General features: G+C 43.0%; 1 protein-coding gene and 1 long non-coding RNA gene across 12 annotated transcripts in view; both read right to left on the bottom strand.

The window, feature by feature from the left end:
* The window catches only part of LOC125961531 (uncharacterized), a 69,787-nt gene extending 68,887 nt beyond the window's left edge, over positions 1-900 (bottom strand). The window contains exon 1 of the long non-coding RNA XR_007472356.1: positions 875-900. This is a non-coding gene — a long non-coding RNA (uncharacterized LOC125961531). The remainder of the gene's footprint in view (positions 1-874) is intronic.
* RBFOX1 (RNA binding fox-1 homolog 1) overlaps positions 1-24,497 on the bottom strand; it is a 2,185,863-nt gene that overhangs the window by 1,699,488 nt on the left and 461,878 nt on the right. The gene's annotated exons all lie outside the window — the stretch shown is intronic.

Below are 24,497 nucleotides of genomic sequence, written 5' to 3'. Positions count from 1 at the left end.
CTACATCTTTGTATCTCTTCTAGTGCCTACCTAGTGCCTAAATTTGTTCATAACTTTTCATTATGCTTACTAGGATATCCAGACTTTCACCATGACCTCTGAGGACTTCCAAGATCTGGGGCCTGCGTGCTCTCGAAGTTTATCTGCTACCGTTCTCCCCTCTTCATCATGCCCTCCAGTGCCAAATGAATTGGATGGAAGCTGGTAAAATAAATCCCTAGGGAAAGTGGTCTTTTTTAATGGTCAACCAAGGCCCTTTCCATCATAGGCTAAGTTTCAGGAGAAGCCACTGGCTTAGTCTATGTAACACCCAACAGCCACATGGCATCAGTGATTCATTCAACAGGGTCAGGCTGGACCAAAGCAATGGGCTTCTAACCAAGACTCTCCCAGTCTTGGTTCCATCCAATCTAACCCTCACTCAGCTACCAAGATCATCAACTAAAACACTCCTCTATAATAATAATAACTAAAATGCACCTAGCACTAACTAGGTCCAAGGAGTGATACTAAGCATGTTACATATATGAACACATTTAATAAGAACTTTAGAGGTAAGGTATCATTCTTGTTCTCATTCTACTGATGAAGAAATTAAAGCTTAGAGAGGGTAAAATAGCTCGTGTGGCAGAGCCTAGATTCAAAACCAGGAATTCTGGGTTCCAACTACCATATTTTGCCAACTCCAGTAAAATACTTTTGTGGCCAAAGCTACCCTCAAAAGCCCCTAATACTCCCATAAAGTACCACACATGTGGTTTTGCATTATCAACACTTGTACATTAACTCATGCACTAAAGCTTGAGGACTGTTAAGCTAGATTAGGAAAAGGAAAAAAAAGACAGGCTATATTAGATAATTATCAAATACCTACAGGTTAATGGGTAAGGAGTAGGGAATCCTTTATTGTTTCTGCTTTTGCAGGGTTCAGGTCTTTGGTTTTCCTATTAAGACTCTATGACTTCCACATGGTTGTCTGCTTGTTCATGGATATGTAAATTCAAAGAGATAGAATGATATAAATGGAGTAGTACCCTATATAGAGAGAATAGCAGTGGTGGCATGATAAATGCGTAACCACCCAGCTCTCTAGGTGAAAATCACTGACTTGTAGTGTTTTCTGGTTTCCATGGTGTAAATATTCCAACAATGGCCAATTTCAAGGTGCCAATATGACACCAACCAACTGGCAGATTTCCCTAAAATTAGACAATCTATTCTTCCCAGCCAGTATGAGCTGGCTCCAACACACCAAGGGAGGGCAGGCCCTACAGACAGCTCTTAGAGAGGAAATTTCACTGCACATATTGGAGAGATTCTCTCTGTCTGCCACATAGAAGCAGAGTTTTAACTCTTTCTCAAGTGAAAAATGCAGCTGAAATTCTACACAATTATATTCTAAACATTTTTGAGAATAAACAGTAAAGTAATAACTAGTGTACAAAGTGTAGAATTTATAGACAACTTACAAGATATACCAAGATATTTTTCTCTTAAATTTTCTATGTAATGGCACTGAAATCTTTATTTCTAGAATTTTATAAGCACATTATGAGGACTGAGCTATACTCATTGTTATTATTCAGTTATTATTGTCACTGGGGGGCATTATTAAAGTTCAGTACACACATGTGCACACACAAATATTTGCATTCTTTTTTGAATGATGTTTTGTACATGTTTTCCTTTGCTCTAAAGTTATTTCCTTCAGTCTACTTTGAAACACAATATGTGTCTCAGAGCTGTACGAATCCCAAGTGAGGAGTGAGCAAAGTTCTATGTCCAGGCGTTGTCTAAATTACTCAGTAGTTTCATGCAACCCAAATTGCTTCTCCTCCTTAGCTTCCTAATAGGTTCTCTTATCACAGGTAATTCAGAGAGATGAGTTACCAACCCTTTCTGAAACATTTGTAAAATGCCTGTTCATCTTCGATTTGGGTGGGGAGAATTCTCTCTGGAGGGGAAAAGAAGGATTCTGTGACCCATGAAGCAAGCAGCCTCCTGGGAAGCCCAGCACCATGATTATGAGGCTCAAACAGCTCGGTGAGTGGCAAAAATGGAAGGGAGCCCTCCAAACGGATAGAATGTTCAGCTGTTTGGAATCAAAGATAAGCTATCTCAGTTTTGAGACAGTGCACTTTTTTCCTTCTATTAAAATAGCTGATATTATATAGATATGCTATTTTTCAGTTCTTCTGGGTGACCACCCACAGCAAATGTTCCTCACCTTCAGTGCAATCCTAGAGCTGATGAAGTTTTGCTGTTCTGTGTTTGTGTGACTTTGGGTAATTGTCTTGCCCTCTCTGACCCTCATAGTTCATCCTACTGGACTGAGAACATTATGATCCACTGTCACCCTGTGGCCCCCATCCCCTCTCTGAGACCAAGGTCAACTATGTGCAAATCTATTTGAATTTAAGTAGATGTCTACCCCAGATATATTAACTTCTCTATTCAGTGGCTTCTGAGAGGTGTCAAATGACATAATGGATAGGAAAGCTCTTTGGGAAAAAAGAAAGATAAGGGCTGCACAAATGTGGGGCATTATTAATGTTAATTACTTGCAAGTGATATGCATAATGCCCAGAATCAGTGAATTTTAGAGCTGGGAAGAAACTTTATAATCACCCAGTCTAATCCAACATCTCTCTACCAGACCCTAAATATTAGAGCCTGCAGAGAGAGCTCCTTAAACTGCCTGGATGGAGAGAAAGAGACATTTCTTCACATACAGGTCACCTAATCACAAGAAAATGACCACCGTTTTCTGAGGCTGATTCAGGTGGCAAAAGCCTTTTACTTCATTTTAACTGAGATCAGTGTGAGCAGGTAAATGTTTAATCACTGTCTCTCTCCCTCCCCTCATTCCATTAAAAGCCCTGATGTTCACTGTTTGCCAATTCCTGTGGTGTCAATACTCCACTGTGGCCAATTTCAAGTTATCAGCAGGAAGCTGCTGAATGTGGAGTTAGGAAGAGACACACACAGTGCTTCTTCTGATCTGGTTTGAGCCAGCTCCAGTAGTCCACACTGCCTCCAGTGACTTCAAAATCACTGAGTCTCTGGCCTCAAGGGATTCCATGAGCAGCTATGGAGATGGATTTGTGAGCAGGTAACTAAAACACAAGCTGATTAGAGTAATAGTGGAGAAAGTGGGTTCCAGGTGCTGTGGAAGCCCAGAGGACAGAGAAGTTAACTAAAGAGCAGCTACAAGGAGGAAGCTTTTGAGATGGGGTTTGAGGAATGTGAAGGAGCATGCCAGGCGAGCAAGGTGAGAGGTAACAGGAAAGAACTCCAGAGGGAGAGTGTGGCACAAGCAAAGGCAAAGAGGTATGAGTGTTTTCAGGGCATGGTAACCAGTCAGATGTGGTTGAAAGTTTTATACTAAAGCAGGTCCCAGCCCAGAAGCTGGTGACAGGAGGAAGGAGCCCTTCAGAAGTCTTTCTCTATTTCATAAGACATGTCCTTTCTACTGAGAGGATGCACTCTAAGAAAGCGCTATCCGATAGAAATACAATGCAACCCATACATGGGATTCTAAACTTTCCAGTAGCCACACTAAAACAAGAAAAAATAGGAAAAATTATTTTTAAATGTTTTAGTTAACCTAATACATAAAAAACATGATGATTTTAATTTGTGACACTGGGCGTGTTTCACGTGCTAAGTGACATGTGCTGATGGCTCCTGTGTTGGATGGCACAGCACTAAGTTGTTATGATCTCCTTGGGAGAACATAAAAACCTCCTCCCTCCCCAGGGCATGCTCTGGACGGGCATTATTTGGTTTAAAAGAACTCTGATTTCTCCGATTTCATGGCATTGCCTCTGACAAAACTTGATTACAACCCACAACCAGTGGCATCAGTCAGTAAAAATTCAAAGAACAAAAGTCTCCCACCAAATATCCCTAGTAAATTTACCCCTGGGACATGAGTGTTCCAGCTTCTATTTCTTCAGGTGAGTGGACTCTCTCCTGGAGAAACAGGGGAGAAACAGAGAACGCATCTAACATCTGCATATCTATTCCTTTTCTCCATTCTCTCCAGCCAGAACATAGCAGAAGCTCCACCTTTGAGGGTTATGAGAACAACAGTGGGTTCCTCTGAGAAAAGAACTTAGAAGAGAACCAGGCCAACAGCAGGTGGAAACAGACCTTTGCTATCTTTATTATGCACACAGGCATCCTGCCTGACAACACATGCTCAGTGAGATTTTATTGCCCTTGGTTATTACACAGATCTTGAGGCTGACTAAGCTCAAGGACACCTTGATCCCACCCCTCAGCCAGCTCTCTCTCCAGGGAGTTTCTTGAAGTTGCTCTTACTCAGCCCACCTGGTTCTTCCAGCCTAGAGTATCCTTTGTGCTACTTCTGGAGGGTCAAATCGTACCCACCTGAAGCCTCATTCTTCCATGAACCCAGCTCGGGCTTGCACAGTCCTCACACACTCCTCTTGCCTGGAAGTCATATGTGATACCTATTCTGTCCAGTACAACCAGACCCTCAGTCATGCCCAGTTGGGTGCTTATTGTCCAAAGTTGTTTTTGTTGGATGCCTTGTCCAATAGTTCCAGTGAATTGAACAAAGGGTGTTAGTGGATATCAAACATGTGTCAGATATTGTCACGGCTCCTGAGGATGCAAAAGTCCTTTCCTTTGAGGGTATCCTAGTATAGTAGGTTCCATCACAATGAGGAATATATCCCCATTTTTACTTTTCAAATCATCTATAAAAGCACTGGGCTCACAAAAACTGCTCTAATACCTTCTGATGGATTGAAAAAGAGCGAGAGAGAGACAGACCTTAAATTTCCCAGTAGAAGCACTCACCATCTTGGACCAAATGATAGAAAAACAAAAGCCCCTCATTCTATCCCTCTCCGAAAACTCTTACACTCCAGAATCAGAAAAGCTCTCATTATATGGACACTGCATTGTTTAAAAGTCTCATTTAATATTTTCCCTTACTTCCGAAATTCTCCCAGGTCTCAGTTTGCCAAAGGACTGGGCAGAGCGGAGCATTTCTAGTCAATGAAAGCATTATCATATGATTCTTGTTAATCCCTATATACTGGAAATAGCTCCCCTAGTATTTAGCAAAAGTCTGGCTTCTTAATACAACAGGTATTAGGGTAGGCAGTAGACAGTGTTTTAGACAGCAGGAAAATCTTATATCCCACTCCTTCCCTACAAGGATTTTTTTTCTTTAAAGTTTCTTCTTGAAGTTTCACTTTAAATATAAAATATGTCCTTGTGGAAGCTGTTACAAATGTCACCACTTTAACCGGTCCAAATTTATGATGGCATTGAATTTTAATGGAGCCATAAATGTCTGATGTAATGGTGATATATGCATTGCAATGAACTGTTATAGAGAAATATAAAAATAAGTGTAAGATAAAAGATTGTGTATAAAATATGTTTTTACATCTCCATTAATGATTAAAAATCATACAAACTTGATATTCTAAATCACTCAGAATTGCCATTTGTGGCTCAGAGAACACTGTCTCCCCTGAAAGTCTTTCTCAGGCTGAGTTGATGATTCTGTGGTCAGAAATCACATTCGCTTTAATGAGGACATTTAAGATGATTTTTACGTTGACATGGGAAGAAAAGTAATTAGCATTAAAGAAGATGGAGATGATGCTATCGATGACCCTCTGCCTTGGGAATGGTCCTCTGAAACTGACAGGATTAATGGGACTGTGGCCTTGTGACAACTCCCGCTGTCTTCAGGATGAGCCTAATGCTCACCCAGGTGTCTTGGAGTGACTTGGCAGCCCCAAGGACAGATCAGGAAAGAGGGAGGGGACAGGGACAAGCAAGCAGCAGGAGGTGAGGCTGTGGTTGGGGGAGGAGATGAGCTGAAAGTGCCCGCAGATGATGCTGTGCTGCTGTCCCAGCTCCACCACAGACCCACTGTGACAAGTGCCTCCACCTTTCCAAGCCTCAGTTTCCCCACCTACAAAATAGAAATGATCCTAGCATCAGGAGATGGGCATTTTTATTTTTACCACCTGCCTCCATTTACCTATTTTCAGGACTGTCCCTAATGTTCATTTGAGCACCCATCCCAACTCATTATGAGTGAGCGTCCGCCTCTCACACAAGGGTAGCACGTGGGAAGCAGAGAAGGCTCTGCAGCCACAGTATCTTTTCTAGAATGGGCACATGATGCCCATTTGAGCCAATGAAAAGTCATGAGACTTACTGGAAATTTGAGGATGGGAAAGATACTTTCTTTTCTGCTGGACTTCACCTTGAGAGAACGTGGGCTTGAGTAGTTGCAGCCCTTTTGCCATCACAGCAACCTGTCTGAGCATGGTACCAAGAGATGAAAAGCAGAGTCAAGAGATCAGAAAAAGACGGGACCCTAGAACATAGTTTAAGCTGGATCCAGCCAGGACTGAAGCCTAATACTCCTGGATTTTTCAGTTGCACGTGTTGACAAATTCCCTTTCAGTTTCTCATCATTTGGGGTTTGATTTTCCATCACTTGTAACCACACGAGTCCTAATGGATAGAATGATTCATGGTGAGGGTGAGTGAGATAATCCTCATAATGTTCTTTGTGCATCAAGTCCAACAAGCAAGTCCTCAGTAAGCGCTAGCAAATGCTGTTATCATCGAGATGACGATTGTCTGTGGCCAACACTGTGTCTTGGGGACTGTGCTGTGCACTTGTTTGGCAGAGCCCCCTTCCAACCTCCCAGGATCATACCACGTTTGGCGACCTGCTGCCCTGCTCTCCTCCCCCTTTCCATGACAGATTGGTGGGGCACCTGGTGAATATTAACACTGGCCCTGGCTCTCCGGGAAACCCTGGACGGTGAAGCCCTGAAAGCCAGGCTCCTCCCCGTGTTTGCTTCCTCCCAGCCCAGCTCCCCACAGCCAGCCGCTCTGCCCTCTCTAACATCGGGATGTGGCTCCACTGCCAACAAGGTCTGGGCTTCTGTTTGCTGTGGAAAAATATCAAGTTCAAAGAGATCTGCTCATAGCTTCAACCCCTCCCACAGCTGGCCACACGCTGCCCCCCAGGGCCTGGCAGCAGCTCAGCCTCACCCTGCTTCCTCTGTCTCTAGCTGTGGTTTGCACCCATTTATTTCTCGTATCATTTTTAGCTTTTTAACTTGCCAAGGCTTGTGCTTACAAAACTGGAATGGAGCAAGCAAAACTGGGCTCTAACTCAGGCACTGACTCCCCTACCTTGTGTTCTCTGTTTCTACAGCAAGAGGGCTGTTTGTCCCAGCCCCACGTGTTTTTCTTTTGCTCCTAGAATCCCAGCTTCAAGTCTTAGGGTGCACGGAACAAAACAAAGCATGACCATTTTCTCTGTCTCTGTCCTGTAGAAAGTTCTCCAGTTTTCTCTCCTTCTATGTTAAGGCTCATTTCCCTATACAGATGCCAGATGAATAAAGACCAAGGAAAAATATTTAACAAATGGCCACACATCTCCACAACTTATATCACTTTCTAATAGTCCACATGATTAACTGATGTATTTTTATTGTCTGTGTCTTCCCACTACTATAATTCAAGGTCCACGAGAGAGGTCTCTTTGGCTCACTGCTGGGTTCTCGGGTGCCTAGAATAGCGTCTGGCACATAGAACAGGCAAACCTCGGAGATACTGCAGGTTCAGTTCCATGACAATAAAACAAATATCACAATAAAGTGAGTCACACGAAGCTTTTGGTTTCCCAGGGCAAAAAAAAGGTTACGTTTACACTATTCTGTATCTATTCAGTGTGCAATAGCATTATGTATTAAAAAATAATGTATGTACCTAAATTTTAAAATACTTTATTGCTAAAAATTGCTAACCATGCACCCAACATAGGAGCACCTCAATACATAAGGCAACTGCTAACAGCCATAAAAGAGGAATTCGACAGTAACACAATAATAGTGGGGGACTTTTAACACCTCACTTACACCAATGGACAGATCATCCAAACAGAAAATTAATAAGGAAACACAAGCTTTAAATGACACAATAGACCAGATAGATTTAATTGATATTTATAGGACATTCCATCCAAAAACAGCAGATTATACTTTCTTCTCAAGTGCACATGGAACGTTCTCCAGGATAGATCACATCTTGGGTCACAAATCAAGCCTCAGTAAATTTAAGAAAATTGAAATCATACCAGGCATCTTTTCTGACCACAATGCTATGAGATTAGAAATCAATTACAGGGAAAAAAACGTAAAAAACACAAACACATGGAGGCTATTTACGTTACTAAATAACCAAGAGATCACTGAAGAAATCAAAGAGGAAATCAAAAAATACCTAGAGACAAATGAAAATGAAAACACAACGATCCAAAACCTATGGGATGCAGCAAAAGCAGTTCCATGAGGGAAGCTTATAGCAATACAAGCCTACCTCAAGAAAAAAGAAACATCTCAAATAAACAACCTAAACTTACACCTAAAGGACCTAGAGAAAGAAGAACAAAAAACCCCCAAAGTTAGTAAAAGGAAAGAAATCATAAAGATCAGAGCAGAAATAAATGAAATAGAAACAAAGAAAACAATAGCAAAGATCAATAAAACTAAAAGCTGCTTCTTTGAGAAGACAAACAAAATTGATAAACCATTAGCCAGATTCATTAAGAAAAAGAGGGAGAGGACTCAAATCAATAAAATCAGAAATGAAAAAGGAGAAGTTACAACAGACACCGCAGAAATACAAAGCATCCTAAGAGACTACTACAAGCAACTCTACGCCAATAAAATGGACAACCTGGAAGAAATGGACAAATTCTTAGAAAGGTATAACCTTCCAAGACTGAACCAGGAAGAAATAGAAAATATGAACAGACCAATCACAAGTAATGAAACTGAAACTGTGATTAAAAATCTTCCAACAAACAAAAGTCCAGGACCAGATGGCTTCACAGGTGAATTCTATCAAACATTTAGAGAAGAGCTAACACCCACCCTTCTCAAACTCCTCCAAAAAATTGCAGAGGAAGGAACACTCCCAAACTCATTCTATGAGGCTACCACCACCCTGATACCAAAACCAGACAAAGATACTACAAAAAAAGAAAACTAAAGACCAATATCACTGATGAACATAGATGCAAAAATCCTCAACAAAACACTAGCAAACAGAATCCAACAACACATTAAAAGGATCATATACCATGACCAAGTGGGATTTATCCCAGGGATGCAAAGATTCTTCAATATACGCAAATCAATCAATGTGATACACCATATTAACAAATTGAAGAATAAAAACCATATGGTCATCTCAATAGATGCAGAAAAAGCTTTTGACAAAATTCAACACCCAATTATGATAAAAACTCTCCAGAATTTGGGCACAAAGGGAACCTACCTCAACATAATAAAGGCCATATATGACAAACCCACAGCAAACATCATTCTTAATGGTGAAAAAGTGAAAGTATTTCCTCTAAGATCAGGAAGAAGACAAGGATGTCCACTCTCACCACTGTTATTCAACATAGTTTTGGAAGTCCTAGCTATAGCAATCAGAGAAGGAAAAGAAATAGAAGGAATACAAATTGGAAAACAAGAAGTAAAACTGTCACTGTTTGCGGATGACATGATACTATACATAGAGAATCCTAAAGATGCCACCAGAAAAATACTAGAGCTAATCAATGAATTTGGTAAAGTTACAGGATACAAAACTAATACACAGAAATCTTTTGCATTCCTATACACTAATGATGAAAAATCTGAAAGAGAAATCAAGGAAACACTCCCATTTACCATTGCAACAAAAAGAATAAAAAACCTAGGAATAAACCTACCAAGGGAGACAAAAGACCTGATGCAGAAAACTATAAGACACTGATGAAAGAAATTAAACATGATACAAACAGATTGACAGATATACCATGTTCTTGGACTGGAAAAAATCAATATTGTGAAAATGACTATACTTCCCAAAGCAGTCTACAGATTCACTGCAATCCCTATCAAATTACCAATGGCATTTTTTACAGAACTAGAACAAAAAATCTTAAAATTTGTATGGAGACACAAAAGACCCTGAATAGCCAAAGCAGTCTTGAGGGAAAAATACAGAGCTGGAAGAATCAGACTCCCTGATTTCAGACTATACTACTAAGCTACAGTAATCAAGACAATATGGTACTGGAACAAAAACAGAAATATAGATCAATGGAACAGGATAGAAAGCCCAGAGGTAAACCCATGCACCTATGGTCAACTAATCTATGACACAGGAGGCAAGGATATAAAATGGAGAAAAGACAGTCTCTTCAATAAGTGGTGCTGGGGAAACTGGACAGCTACATGTAAAAGAATGAAATTAGAACACTCCCTAACACCATACACAAAAATAAACTCAAAATGGATTAGAGACCTAAATGTAAGACCAGACACTATAAAACTCTTAGAGGAAAACATAGGAAGAACACTCTTTGACATAAATCACAGCAAGATCTTTTTTGATCCACCTCCTAGAGTAATGGAAATAAAAACAAAAATAAACAAATGGGACCTAATGAAACTTCAAAGCTTTTGCACAGCGAAGGAAACTACAAACAAGATGAAAAGACAACCCTCAGAATGGGAGAAAATATTTGCAAACGAATCAACGGACAAAGGATTAATCTCCAAAATATATAAACAGCTCATGCAGCTCAATATTAAAAAAACAAACAACACAATCAATAAATGGGCAGAAGACCTAAATAGACATTTCTCCAAAGAAGACATACAGATGGCCAAGAAGCATGTGAAAAGCTGCTCAACATCACTGATTATTAGAGAAATGCAAATCAAAACTACAGTGAGGTATCATCTCACACCAGTTAGAATGGGCATCATCAGAAACAGCAAACAACAAATGCTGGAGAGGGTGTGGAGAACAGGAAACCCTCTCGCACTGTTGGTGGGAATGTAAATTGATACAGCCACCATGGAGAACAGTATGGAGGTTCCTTAAAAAACTAAAAATAGATTTGCCATATGACCCAGCAATCCCACTACTGGGCATATCCCCAGAGAAAACCATAATTCAAAAGGCACATGCACCCCAATGTTCATTGCAGCACTATTTACAATAGCCAGGTCATGGAAGCAACCTAAATGCCCATCAACAGACGAATGGATAAAGAAGATGTGGTACATATATATAATGAAATATTACTCAGCCATAAAAAGGAATGAAATTGGGTCATTTGTAGAGACGTGGATGAATCTAGAGACTGACATACAGAGCGAAGTAAGTCAGAAAGAGAAAAACAAATATCGTATATTAATGCATATATGTGGAACCTAGAAAAATGGTACAGATGAACTGGTTTGCAGGGTAGAAATAAAGACACAGATGTAGAGAACAAACGTATGGACACCAAGGGGGTAAAGCGTCAGGGGTGGTGGTGGTGGTGGTGTGATGAATTGGGAGATAGGGATTGACATTACACACTATGTATAAAATGGATAACTAATAAGGTCCTGCTGTATAAAAAATAAATAAAATAAAATTCAAAACAAAAAATTGCTAACCATCATCTGAGCCTTCAGTGAGTGGTGATCTTTCTGCAACAGCAAAGATCCCTGATCACAGATCACCATAACAAATATAATAATAATGAAAAAATTTGCAATATTATGAGAATTACCAAATGTGACAGAAAGACATGAAGTGAGCAAATAAGTTGGAAAATGGTGCTGATGGAATTGCTTGATGTAAGGTTGCCACAAACCCTCAATTTGTAAAAAACATAACATCTGCATAGCACAATAAAGTGAAGTGCAATAAAACAAAGTCTGCCTGTATATGTGATCAACAGGTATGTGCTGGCCATTGAATACGTGATTGGGACCGCATAATGTCCATATTAGACACCAAGTTCTCTTTATTCATTTGTTTACTCATCTCCCCCTTCCTTCTTTTTCATCTGCCCTTGCCCAATTACTTCATACCTACTAAGTGCAAAAGAGACAAAATTCCCACATTCAAGGCACTTAAAAGTCCAATGGAGAAGATGTCTACTACTTAACCCAAGAAGGATAAAAAGGCATGATAACTGTCAGAAGGGTTTCAGGGTGTTTGGGGAACACAGCAATAAAGGAGCTTTCTCTAAACGTAGGTTGGCAAGCAAGGCCTTCTGGAGGAAGGGTTTTGTGCTAAGGATAAGTAGGAGTTGGCTTGTCTTCATCAGAAAGAAGAAAACCCACGGAGAGCATATCCGACTATGAGTTCATCCATCTTCCCTTGTTTTCTGCTTCAACGCTGACATTCAAGAGACCCCTCTAGCCAAGGTTTAGATTAGCCAGCTGATTTCAGCAGCAGATAATGTCTGGTATTTCACTGTGATGCATTTATACTGAGTCATAAATAAATTCTGGTTCTCATGCTGTGGGCCCCCCAAATTTAAATGACCCAGTGGAAAATTTGAAGCTGGACTAAAACTACTGGAATGTGCTTTAAACCTCCTTTAGATTTACTTTAAAAAAACAGCCTTATTGAGAAATAATTCACATACCATACGTGTTATCCACAAAGTATACAAGTCAATGGTTTTTAGTTTATTCACACAGCTCTACAGCCAAGCTTGAGCTCTATATAGGGAAAAACCGGGGTAGGAAGGAAAACCCTCAGTAACTAACCCTTGCTTAGTGAGAAAAACGTAGATTTACTGACTTACAAAAATTGGATAGAGTTAGCCACATAGGGGCAGGATAACATGGGAAATTATAGGGCATGTGTGGGACTGAGCAATATTAAGCCCCAATTACTTTTCCAGAGTCATTTTATTTCAATGATACAGAATTCGCGTGATAACACTGCTTGCTGCAGTAAGGCATCCAATGAAAAGGGGGCCCATGTTGGACCCCGAGTAAATTATGGGAAATGCAAGATACCGATTATCGTCAGCCCTGTTTTACCAGGGAGGTGCTGGGGAAAACGGAGAGAGGGTGACTAAGACAGAATCAGAGAGAGAAAGATGGGGGGAGAAAGAAATTGAGGAGGGAGGGAGGAAGAAGGAGAGAGAGAGATTGAAAAGAGACAGAAAGACAGATTTACAGACACCCAAACAGATGGAGAGAAAGGCAGAGATACAAAGAGACAGACACATGCAGATGGAGAGAGAGGAGGGGGCAGAAAGAGACAGAGACAGACGGTCAGAGAGACACTGGCCCAGGAAAATGCAGAGAGATACAGTGAGTGTGTTTAAAAAATAAATTAAGAAAATTTTAAACTCCCACTGCCTTCATCGTGAACTCTTCACAGAGGGTTCAGACGCCTTTTGCTCCCTCCAGGTCACCTAGGAAACTGGGGGGCAGAGCCCTTCTCGCTCACTGGAAGCAGGAAGGGGGGAGGGGAGGCAGGAGCAGATGCTGGGGAAGAAGCGGCCCCAGATGGCCGTGGGTGGCTGAATCACACCTCCCCCCAGTGCTACTCTGGTGCACTTTTAGGAAAGTGAAAAGGATCACAGAGAGTGTTGCTATAGATAGTGATGCGTCTGATTCTGAAACAAAGGAGGCAGCTCAGGATTTCAAAGCCCTGTACCCCAAACTTCCCAAAACACAGGTTCCAGCATCTCTCCAGGATGCTGAGTTCACTTCCTCCCTGCACAAGACAGGTAGCAAGGTGCCAGATGTCCAGGCTTGCAGCAAAGGGGTGAAGAGCTGCTCCACGGGACACCTCATCAGAGCTGGAAATTAAGTGCAATGAGATCGAGGATGCCAGAATCCCTCTGTGGGCAACAAGTCTTTGTCATGGTTCCCTCTGCAAACAGGGAGATATCCCAGCTTTAAAGAGCACACGCATGCCCATGCCTTCATCCATCTAGTGCGCACGTATGACATGAATGTGGACACAGTTCCCTGAACAAGATTCAGGGATGTTCCTAAGTTCTCCTCTAGTCGGGTAGCAAACACTAACGTGCTTACTAATCAGAACGGGAAAAGGGTTGAGGTGGGGAAGCAAGAAGGAAATTGTAGAAGGACAGGGCAGGAGGGATGTCCTCAGGTGGCCTTGGAGAGGGGAAGCTGCCTACAGAGAAGGAAATGCATTTCTAATGCCAAGGTCATGGGGCACCTTTGCTACCTCTTGCGAGGGAGTTTAGATGTGACTGAGAAGAATGGAGCCGGGACAGTCCTGCTCTGTTCTGTACAGTTTCAGGACTGATGTTGTCTGGGTTTGAATAAAGCTATGGGAACCATGAAATGTAGAGAGATTTGAAGGCATCTCCTTCAAATGTGTCAGGGGACCTGACACTTCCCTTTAGTTAAACTGAGATAAGGATGCTATTAAAAATGATCCCCTAATATTTTCTAGGCAAAACCAATATCTCTGTGACCAGAGGAGCATCCAGTGTGGACACCAAAGAATTAAGGAAAACTGAACAAACTCCATCCTTGTGAGGAAAGACCCCTACCATTCCTGCCACTGTGGACTGTACATGCTTCTCTCGTGATGTAGCCCTTGGAGACATCTTCTTGTTTCTTTCATCATTCTTTATGGTCAGTTTGGTTCAACCAGGTTCAACTGGACATCTTACCACATGTTAAATCCTGCACTAAGTCCCGGGGTTGCAGAGAACAGTACATTGTCCTTGCCTTGGATGAGCGCACTGTCCAGGGTGGAAGTTAGGATATAAAGCCATCCCAGGGCTGCCCACATACAAGTTTGGACACTTGGCACCAAAGAGGAGAATGTCAGCCAAGTTCACCCTGTGTCTCATTAACCTGGCTCTGAGCTCAGCAGACTTAAGCAAGATTATCAGTTTAGCTGGAGATCAAAAGCTGATGCTACCTCATTTCCTCACCAAGGGTTTCTTTTGCAACAGCAAGACTCCCTGGGGCTCCATGGAAATCAGGTTTCGGTGGGGATTAAAGCATATGCTCTTTGACTTGAGAAGTCACCTACCAGCGTGCCCCAGCAAGCAAGGAGAAGTACATTAAACCAGGCAGGGGGTGAGGAAGCAGGAGTTTCTTTTAGTTACAAACAGCCTCCCCAAGGAAGTGCCTAGGGAAAGATTAGTGCAGGTGGATTTGAGAAGGAAGGGTGAGAATGGGAAAGAGGGTAAGAGAGGAGAGAAGAGACAGAAGGGGAGGAAGGAGAGGAGGAAGAAAGAAGCAGGAAGGAAAGAGGGAGGGAGAACATTTGGGAGAAGTCTGTGCAGGTAGTCATCATGAGGGATGACCTTGGGTATCAAGTGACAATGCTGAGTTCAAAGGTTTTCTGGGCACTGAAGCCTGAGTTCATTGACCTGGACAAGGCCAGGTAAATCAGCTAGGCATGACCACCACCATCTTGCTGCAATTCTTCCATTGGCAACATTGCTGCTTGGAAGGACATTCTAGGGCTGGGGATGAGAGAGCCCACTGGCACATTGGGGTTTATCTTTAAATTAGCTTGAGATTAAGTAATTATGACAATTTGCTTTCCCAGTGGCCACCAGGACAAGGGTGGGCCCACCCAAAGCCCAGAGTCATGAGCTCTTGGTGAAAGTCAATGGCAGTTGGAGGAGTCTGTATAGTCTTACACATCCAAGTGCTAGGTTAGAAACCCTATGTTAGTGCCTAGTCCTCTGGAATTCTGAATTCCTAGTCAGTGAAATCTTTAGGTCTAGCAACTACTACAGTGTGTCACATTGCCTGTTTCATTTCCAAAGAGAGTGTTTTTTGTGTTTGTTTTGAAACTCGGGTTTATGGAGCTATAATTTACATACAGTAAAATGTATCCTTTTTTAAGCATTCGGTTTAATGAGTTTTGACAAACATATACAGTCACATTAATCACCATCAAAACACATTTTGATTTGTTTTGAATATTTCCATTACCCCAAAAAGTTCCCCCAAGTCAACTTTTTAGGTGCTAACGGAAGGCAGGTATTCTCCTCAATCAGGGAGAATGGTATCCTTTTTAAATTTTCCTTTCTGGGCCTTTACATTCATTCAGGATTGATGACCGCATCGTTCAAGACTTAAAACCCCATCTTTGGTGAATAATCTCCACAAGGTCAGGGAATAAGCCTGATTTTGCTCCCCAGTGTACCCCCCCAGATCCCCGTGGAATATCTGGCACTTAGGTGATCTGTAGTAAATTGTTGTAAATGGATGAGAAATGTATAGATTTGATCTTAGATCAATTTAAAGAGAAAGTAGCTATGCATCTCCAAAACGGGCATTGTTTTTTTTTTTTTCAATTTGCCAGTGCAGACATGAAGGCTTGGAAAAGCAGCTAGAATTCTAACCATTAACTGCCTGACCCAAAATCCTGTGCCTTTTACTCTATGACTTGCTGCCATCTCTCATTTCTGCAGATTCTGACAAGCGCCCCACAGCCAGCTAGCTCCAATTCTGCGGCTGAGTCTCCTGGATAATCACGTTACCAAGAAGCTTCCTGCTTCTGAGTTGCTCTGAGCCTTCCTGGGCTGAGAGTCTTCGGCCCGGCAGTCACTGTTAGTTTCCATAATCTTAATGAAGAAGGGCCGCTCCCCCTTGGCTCCAGGTCTTTAAACTCCTGAATTTTAATAACCAACTCCACTGATGATTTACAAATTTCAAGGCAGGAATTAGCAGAAAATTCCATATTTCATAGATGCTGAATTGGGCTATTATCTCCATGCAGCAGGTGCCAATTTCCTATCAAATGGTGAAATGCCGTAATTATCAGTAGAATTCCATTCAAATTCTAAAAGTAGATAAATTACCAATGGGAATATCATTTATTCATTAGAATATGAAGAAAGGGAGAAATATTACCCTGTTCATGGCTGCAATGAGGCTATCTTGCAAGGGAATGCCTAGTTCACGGATGCAGGCTGGGTGATTCTAGATTCATTAAGCTCTCAGGTCGGCAGGAGAGAGAAGCTTCCATGAAACACCTGAACAGACGAGATAATGGGCCACTGATTGAGAGTCTAATGTGTGAGATGTGTTGGTGCCTCCTTATTTTCCTGGTGGTAGTTGGAAAGACACATATTAGAAATCAACGGAAAACTAATAAAGACTTCCTACTCCCTATCATGCAGGTATCTCCACTGAAGGTACTGGTATCCTGACAAACTGAAGTTCAGAAAGCTTAAGTCACTCACCCAAGGGCACACAGCTTGCAAGAGACAGATTTAGGTCGGTTGGCCAGTTTCCGAAGTCTATGTTTAGCTGGTTACATTCCTCAGCAACAGCAAGTCCTCAGTGTACATCATTGCCTCCCTGCCCCTTCTGCCCTACAGCTAGATCCTGAAAGTCCTGGGATGATTTCAGGGTTCTCACCTGTCAGTGGAGACACTGGGTATGAGCCAGGGCTGTGCAGGCGAAGTTCAACCTGCCAGTGAGCGTCACCATCCTTTAAAGGTGAAAGATGGTATTGTGTCTGGGCGCCCACGGGAAGGGGTGTTTCAGGTACACACTGCTGGTGAGGATGGACAGACTAGAGGTGGTCTTGGAGCTTTACCAGAGGTGGGAGGGGGGAAGGAGGTTGACAGCACACAGTGGCAGGGATTCACCAGACCCCACACATAGAGCTGCCTCCATGCTGGGAAGGAATCTCATTGCAGGTGGTTCCAGGCCATGGGGAGAGGAACAGCAGCTAGAAGCTCAGAGATGGAGATTCTCAGAGGAACCACCAGGCCAGCCAGGGTCATGCTGCCTCACGGGCCAGAAGCAGCAATCAGAGGGGTGCTGAGGCAACAGGGAAGGGTGTTCCCACTTCCTCCTCCTTCCTGACCCACAGGGACATCTGCTGCCTTCTGGAAGCCTACTAAGTGGGTGAGCAGGTGCTTGCCCCCATGCGTCCCTTCCTCTGGGTAAATCCCACCCGGTATGGATGCCTTCCCTTGGGTGAAGGTGCCAATGAACGTCCTGAAATATGCAAATATGCCCATAGAGTTCCTATCAGATCACTTCTTTGCTCACGGAAGTTTCTACTTAGGAACTTTTCACATAAGAGCTCCTAACCAGTATAAATAAAAATGCAAACTCAGTCCTTACATCTAGGTTTGAATTTAAGGCCAGGTATGAGTCTCCCCCCATGTGCCCTTGGGAAAGTTATAAAACCTTTCTGAGCCTCAGTTTCCTTAACCATAAAATGACACTAAAAGTACAATTATCTACCTTACTCGGTTATTGGGAGAAGTGAGTGACTCAACGCCTGGATTATTGGGAGAGGTGAAATCTGTACACTCGGCAGACGCCTGGAACACATACGGGGCTCAGAAATCTCTTGTCCTCATTGCTATTGTTTGTTGTAGCTGCTACTGTGGTTATGATTGTACCTGAGTCACAAAGTTGATAGGAAAAGCCTCAATGCATAAAAGGCATGGCTTTGCAGCACACAGCATATGCTATTGTTACTACTGTTGATAATATTAAAATGTTTGTAGTGATCCTCTGTCACAATATGAGCAATAATATTATATTATTGATCATAATACCTATAGTTAGTAATATTGCTAATAATATACACTAGTTATGAGACTAACATAATAATGCTGGTGCTCAGGGCAAGAGCAGACAGGGAGGCAGGAAGTGGCAGAGTCCTTTCTCTGGACTCCAGGCTGTGGATGAGGCTTTGCCCCTGGCTGACCTCAAGGCATGCAGGCCAGTGAAGAGTGGAGGAGAGTGGGTCTAAGAAGCCGAGGACCTGGCATGCTGGCCACTTTCTTGGTAATGGAGGGGCTGTTGCTTAAGGCAGGGGGTGGGTGGGCAGGGGGACATCCAAGGCCCCATCAGAGGGAGGCTGCTCAGCAGTATTTAATTTAGAGAGAGCCAGTCATAGCATGGCTCCTGAAAAGAAGGTCAGGCCTGACAAATCTGTTTGAATTCTCTGAATACATCCCAGAATTGGGAGACAATGGTTCCATAATGGGCAATTTCTCTGCACTTCAGGGAGGCATCTGATGTAGTGTGACAAAACTGATTGATTCGCAAAGGCCAATATGGCACGTTAGGAAAGGGAAATTAAACTGGGACGGAAGGATTTTAAATCAGAGAAACCTATTCCACCTGAAGAAAAGGACTTTTAAAAAATAAGGTGCAGGGCTTTCCTGGTGGCGCAGTGGTTGAGAGTCCGCCTGCTGATGCAGGGGACATGGGTTCCTGCCCCGGTCCGGGAAGATCCCATGTGCTGCGGAGCGGCTGGGCCCGTGAGCCATGGCCGCTGAGCCTGCGCGTCCGGAGCCTGTGCTCCACAACGGGAGAGGCCACAACAGTGAGAGGCCCGCGTACCGCAAAAAAAAAAAAAAAGGTGCAAAAAATAAAAAAGATGTGGGGAGAATCAGGATTCAGGTTCGGTCAGAAGACAATGGAACAGGAAGTTATCACTTTTCCCCTTTGGTACCCAACCTCAGGAATGCAATGTTGTATGTGGTTAGATGCTGTGAAGCCAGTGCAGAGAATCAAGTCCCACCTGCAGTTAACCTGCTAAACCCAGCAGCCTCATCTGGCCAGGTGCCAGCCAAGGGGCTGAGAACAAGGAGACCTGGCAATCTAGCATCCTGGACCAGCCCTGATGGGGGAGAAGGCAGCTGGTGGTGTCACCTTGGGAAGCACAGGTTCTAGGCCAGGCGCTGATGGCAGCTGGCCCCATTGCTGGTCCTGACAGGTGAGCAAGCCACAAGGTGCTCCAACGGTTCTGCCACATGCCAGCTCTATGTGGACCCCAAACTGCCTTTCTGAGTCTCCTTGTGTGGAAAATGGGGATCATATTGTCATTCTTGTGGGCTGGAGGGAGAGGCCCACACACTCATAGGTGCCTGGTGATAGGGATTTATCTTAAGAATCCAGGCAAGGGAGTTAACAACACGAGACTGTTCTGGCACGCTCATTAACCGACACACTATGCCCTCTGCAGTGTGTATCAGGCTTCCTAGAAGACGCCCCAAATATCTCATTAGTATTAGGGGCAGAGTTGGAGCTATCTCCCCTTACTTGGCACTGGCACCTCCCAAGTGAAAGTGTTGATCAGACTGGGTTTCACCGTTCAATATGGAACATCCTCACTGAGCAGAGTTTGTGCAAAGACACCTCCGCATATGTTGGCCTCTCCCATACCCAGCCTATACGCGTTTTGCTTCCTATGCCATGTTAACGATGCTGGTTTCACTCCATATACATGGCATAGTTCATAGAAACTCCATGTGGAACCTGAGGGGAGAGCTGACTTTCCCAGAGAGAATCACGCGCAAGGTAGGGACTGGACAACTTTTATTTCCTCCAGGAGGGGTATGAGCTCAGCCACCTCAGTGGGTTTGTGTGAATATTCAACAAGGTAAAAAACACAAAGTATCCAGTATGGAGAGGAGCCATGCACTTAGTAGGTGCACAGAACTTGTCAGATCCTTTCCTCTCACTTTTTTTTTAAAGTAAATTTTTTAAATTAATTAATTAATTTCTGGCTGTGTTAGGTCTTTGCTGCTACACGCAGTCTTTCTCTAGTTGCAGCAAGTGGAGGATACTCTTCGTTGTGGTGCGTGGGCTTCTCATTGCAGTGGCTTCTCTTGTTGTAGAGCAGGGGCTCTAGGTGCGCAGGCTTCAGCAGTTGTGGTGTGCAGGCTCAATAGTTGTGGCTTGTGGGCTCTAGAGCACAGGCTCAGTAGTTGTGGTGCACGGGCTTAGCTGCTCTGTGGCATGTGGGATCTTCCCAGACCAGGGCTCAAACCCATGCCTCCTGCATTGGCAGATGGATTCTTAACCACTGCGCCACCAGGGAAGCCCCTCCTCTCACTTTTTATCATTCCACCCAGTGCTCTGTGTGGTGGCAGGGGTGGCGGTGGGGCGGGGCAACACATCCCTATTTTCAAAGAAAGAATGACTCACACTGGTGTGGCACTTACTCCAAACATCCATTAGTCTCTCTAATCCTCACAACTACCCCATGAGGATTGCACTGGAGGGAACTGAAGCTCAGAGAAGTCAAATGCTTTCCCCATGCCCTCACAGCTAGGAGGCAGTGGATCCAGGCTTCAACCTCTGTACTCTGGCTCCAGAGTTTCCACTTTAACCACCAAGCCATTCTTCCTCCCTGAAGATGAAGACATGGAGGCTCAGGGAGAGTCAAAGTTTGCCCCCGCAGTGCTGTCCACACCTGCACCTCAGCGTCACCTCCCCAAACAGCAGTGACAGCCAGCTCTGGATCATAATTTCACCAGGCCTTTTGGGTGGGCAAGGGTCCCAGTCAAACTTTCTGACAAGCACCCAGACATAGGCCTTGTTTTGAGACTTTTCCAGTCTCCAAGCCTTTGCTTAGGTCACTGATCCAAAGAATGACTTCTATTCAAATTATATGAAGCCCTTCAGGAAATGACTTTATAAGCCTAGGAACACAATAAAAAGCACAATTTTCTGTCTTTCCACAAGAGGATGGAGCAGTCTATATGCATGCACACAGACACACCCATGCGCACGAGCACGCACGCGCGCACACACACACACACACACACACACACACAAATGGCTCTGCTAGCACTGGGAACAGTCAACCAACAGAACAGTCAACTCTTCTCCTCTGAATCTGGCCAGTCCAAAACGCTTTTTAAGGAGCATCTATTTTTAAAACTGGAAGCCATTGTGAAATACCTTACTTGGCTTGAGTTCTTTAAAGAGATTCCCATACAGGAGCTGCTTTGTTGTAAAGAAAGCTGCGGAGCAAGACCCAGTCTAGCACCAGACTTCTGACTTGAGGTTGTTGGCAGGGCTGCCAACCCCACCATCTCCTCCAAAGCTTCCTGTGGGCCATCTGTTCAATCTCAGATTGAGGCTCTTAGAAGCCAGACCTGAAACACTGTCCAGACAAAGCCCTTCGCAATTCAGCCAAATGAGAAATTGGCCTTTGGTGAATGTTTGCCTTGGGGTGATCACTCTACCATCTTGGGACATCCTCTTGAGGAAGATCCTGTGTGCTTCCCCCAGGATGCAGATGAGTGAACTGAGACAGGAAAAAAGGTGAAGTGGGGAGGAGTGGTCCAGCCATTCAGCATGCATGGAACTAGGGTTCAAGGAAAAGGTGTGAAACTGAGGCTGAGTCTCCTGCCAGTGAGGCTGTCGGAGGTTAGCAAGCTAGTCCTCAATGCTTTCATTCAACCACCACACCTGAGGGTTTTCTATGCACTTGTGGGTAGGGCAGTGAGCAAACAGAGGCTCAGCCTTATGAGGAGGGAAACAGTGAACAGATAATCAAAGACATGTGCAATTACACACGGTGATAAATTCCACACAGGAGAACACAGGGTGAAATGGGAGCTGACAACAGAGGAGCTAATGAGGGTTGGGAGGGAGAGGTCCTCGGAGACCCCTTGGAAGGAGTGACATTTAAGCTGATGGATGACCAGAAGTAAAACAAATAAGGAATATTCTAAGCATGTAGCAGTAACTGTATCCATGAAGCCTTAAGGTGGGAAAGAGCTATGTGTGTGAGAAAGTCCACAGCTCTGAGGCCACCTAAGATTCCACTTTGGAGGCTGACGCACAGATCTAAGTCCATGGCGGGGACTTTTCCCAAACATGTCACCAACAAAGATGCCTGCCAGGTACCAGACTGAGGCTCGAGCAGGTTGCACATACCATCTGTTGGCGAATCCCCCTCAATGCCCTGGGGACCCCTGGGCATGGGGATGGATGGCCACAATGAGTCTAATTGTATCTGATTTCTCTGTGCCAAGCATGTGCAGAACAACCCAGCAGAGCCTTTGACTAATGACTTTCAAATATAATTAAAAACATATTTCAATAGAAAGCACATTGCCAAGTCTATATCAGCAAAGTGAAATTAACCTTCAGACCATACTGGAACAACATTGAATAGCAAGGGTTTGTAAGAGATTAGATACACTGTAGCCTAATTATGTTACAATAACTCACCTCATTAATCTCCAAGGAAACAATAACGACAACAGCTAAATACTGTAATTAACAAACCCTATTTCAAACTTGATTTTAATTTTATAGGACTTGCTTATATTATCCAATGTAACTATGGAAAAGGCAGAATGTCAGTAGAGCAACCTGGTTCTATAAGGGCTCTTGGCTGACAGAGCCCCAAACCACAAATCTGTGATTCTACCAAGTTGGGCCTCTGCTTAGAACCCAACCCATCCAGGGAAAAGTTGACATACCACACACTATCAAAACCTAGATGTCCCCTCCCAACAAAGAGGGCATAAAATCAAATCTGTATTTGTTTTTCTGGATTTGAAAGGAGGGAATCTTGCACTTGGACTTCTTTTGGGGGCTTGTTCAGTGTTGGGATGCTCCAGCTGCAGGCCCTTTGCAAAGGTCTCATGAGAAAGGTTGGGACAGGTCAGACAATCAAGGGTATAACAATTAAAAGTGGGCAGATAATAGAATAAAGAACAAAAATGGCATGATCATCTCAACAGATGTAGAAAAAGCATTTTACAAAACTCAACAACTTTTCATGATAAAAGTGCTCAACAGTCTAGGAATAGAAGGGGAAGTCCTCCCACTGATAAAGGGAATCTATGAAAAAACCACAGCTAAACATCACACTTAATGGTGAAAGACTGAATGAATTTTCCCTAAGATCAAGAACAGGACAAGGTGTCTGTTCATGTGACTTCAAGTCAACGTCATACTGGAGGCTCTAGACAGAGCAATTAGGCAAGAAAAAGAAATAAAGTGCATCCGTATTGGAAAGGAAGAAGTAGAACTATCTTTATTTGCAAATGATAAGACCTTGTACACAGAAAAGCCTAGAGAACACACACACACACACACACACACACACACACACGCACACATTATGAGAATAAGCAAGTTCAGCAAGGTTGCATGATACAAGAGCAATATGCAAAACAAAAATTGTATTTCTTTGCACTAGCAATGAACAACATGAAAGTGAAATTAAGAAAACTTCCATTTACAATAGTATCAAAAAGAATGAAATACTTAGGAATAAACTTAAGTGCAAAATGTTTACATTGAAAACTGTAAAACATTCTTGAAAGAAACTTGAAAATATCTAAATAAATGAAAAGACAGTCCGCCTTCATGAATTAGAACACTTAGTGCTGTCAAGATGAAAATACTCTCCAAATTGATCTACAGATTCAACACAATCCCTATCGAATTTCCAGATGCATTCTTCTTTTCAGAAATTGACAAGCTGATCTTAAAATTCACAGAAAAATACAAGGGACAATAACCAAAACAATCTTGGAAATAAAGAACAAAGTTGGAGGACTGACACCCCCAATTTCAAACCTTTCTACAAAGCTACAGTAATTAAGACAGTGTGGTACTGGCATGAAGATCAACATACAGAGATCAAAGGAATAGAATTGAGAATCCATAAATGAACCCTTATGTTTATGATCAATTGATTTTTGACAAAAGTATCAAGAATCAATGGGGAAAGAACAGCCTTGTCAATAAATTATGTTGAAACAACCGGATATTCAAATACAAAAGAATGAAGTTGGACCTCCCAAAATACTTTTAAAATTAACTCAAAATAGATCATAGACCTAAATGTAATAGCTAAAATTACAAAACTCTTAGAAG

The sequence above is a fragment of the Orcinus orca genome, chromosome 16 (genome assembly GCF_937001465.1).
Source record: "Orcinus orca chromosome 16, mOrcOrc1.1, whole genome shotgun sequence".
Lineage (NCBI taxonomy): Eukaryota > Metazoa > Chordata > Mammalia > Artiodactyla > Delphinidae > Orcinus > Orcinus orca.
This window is presented reverse-complemented; position numbering and strand designations above follow the sequence as displayed.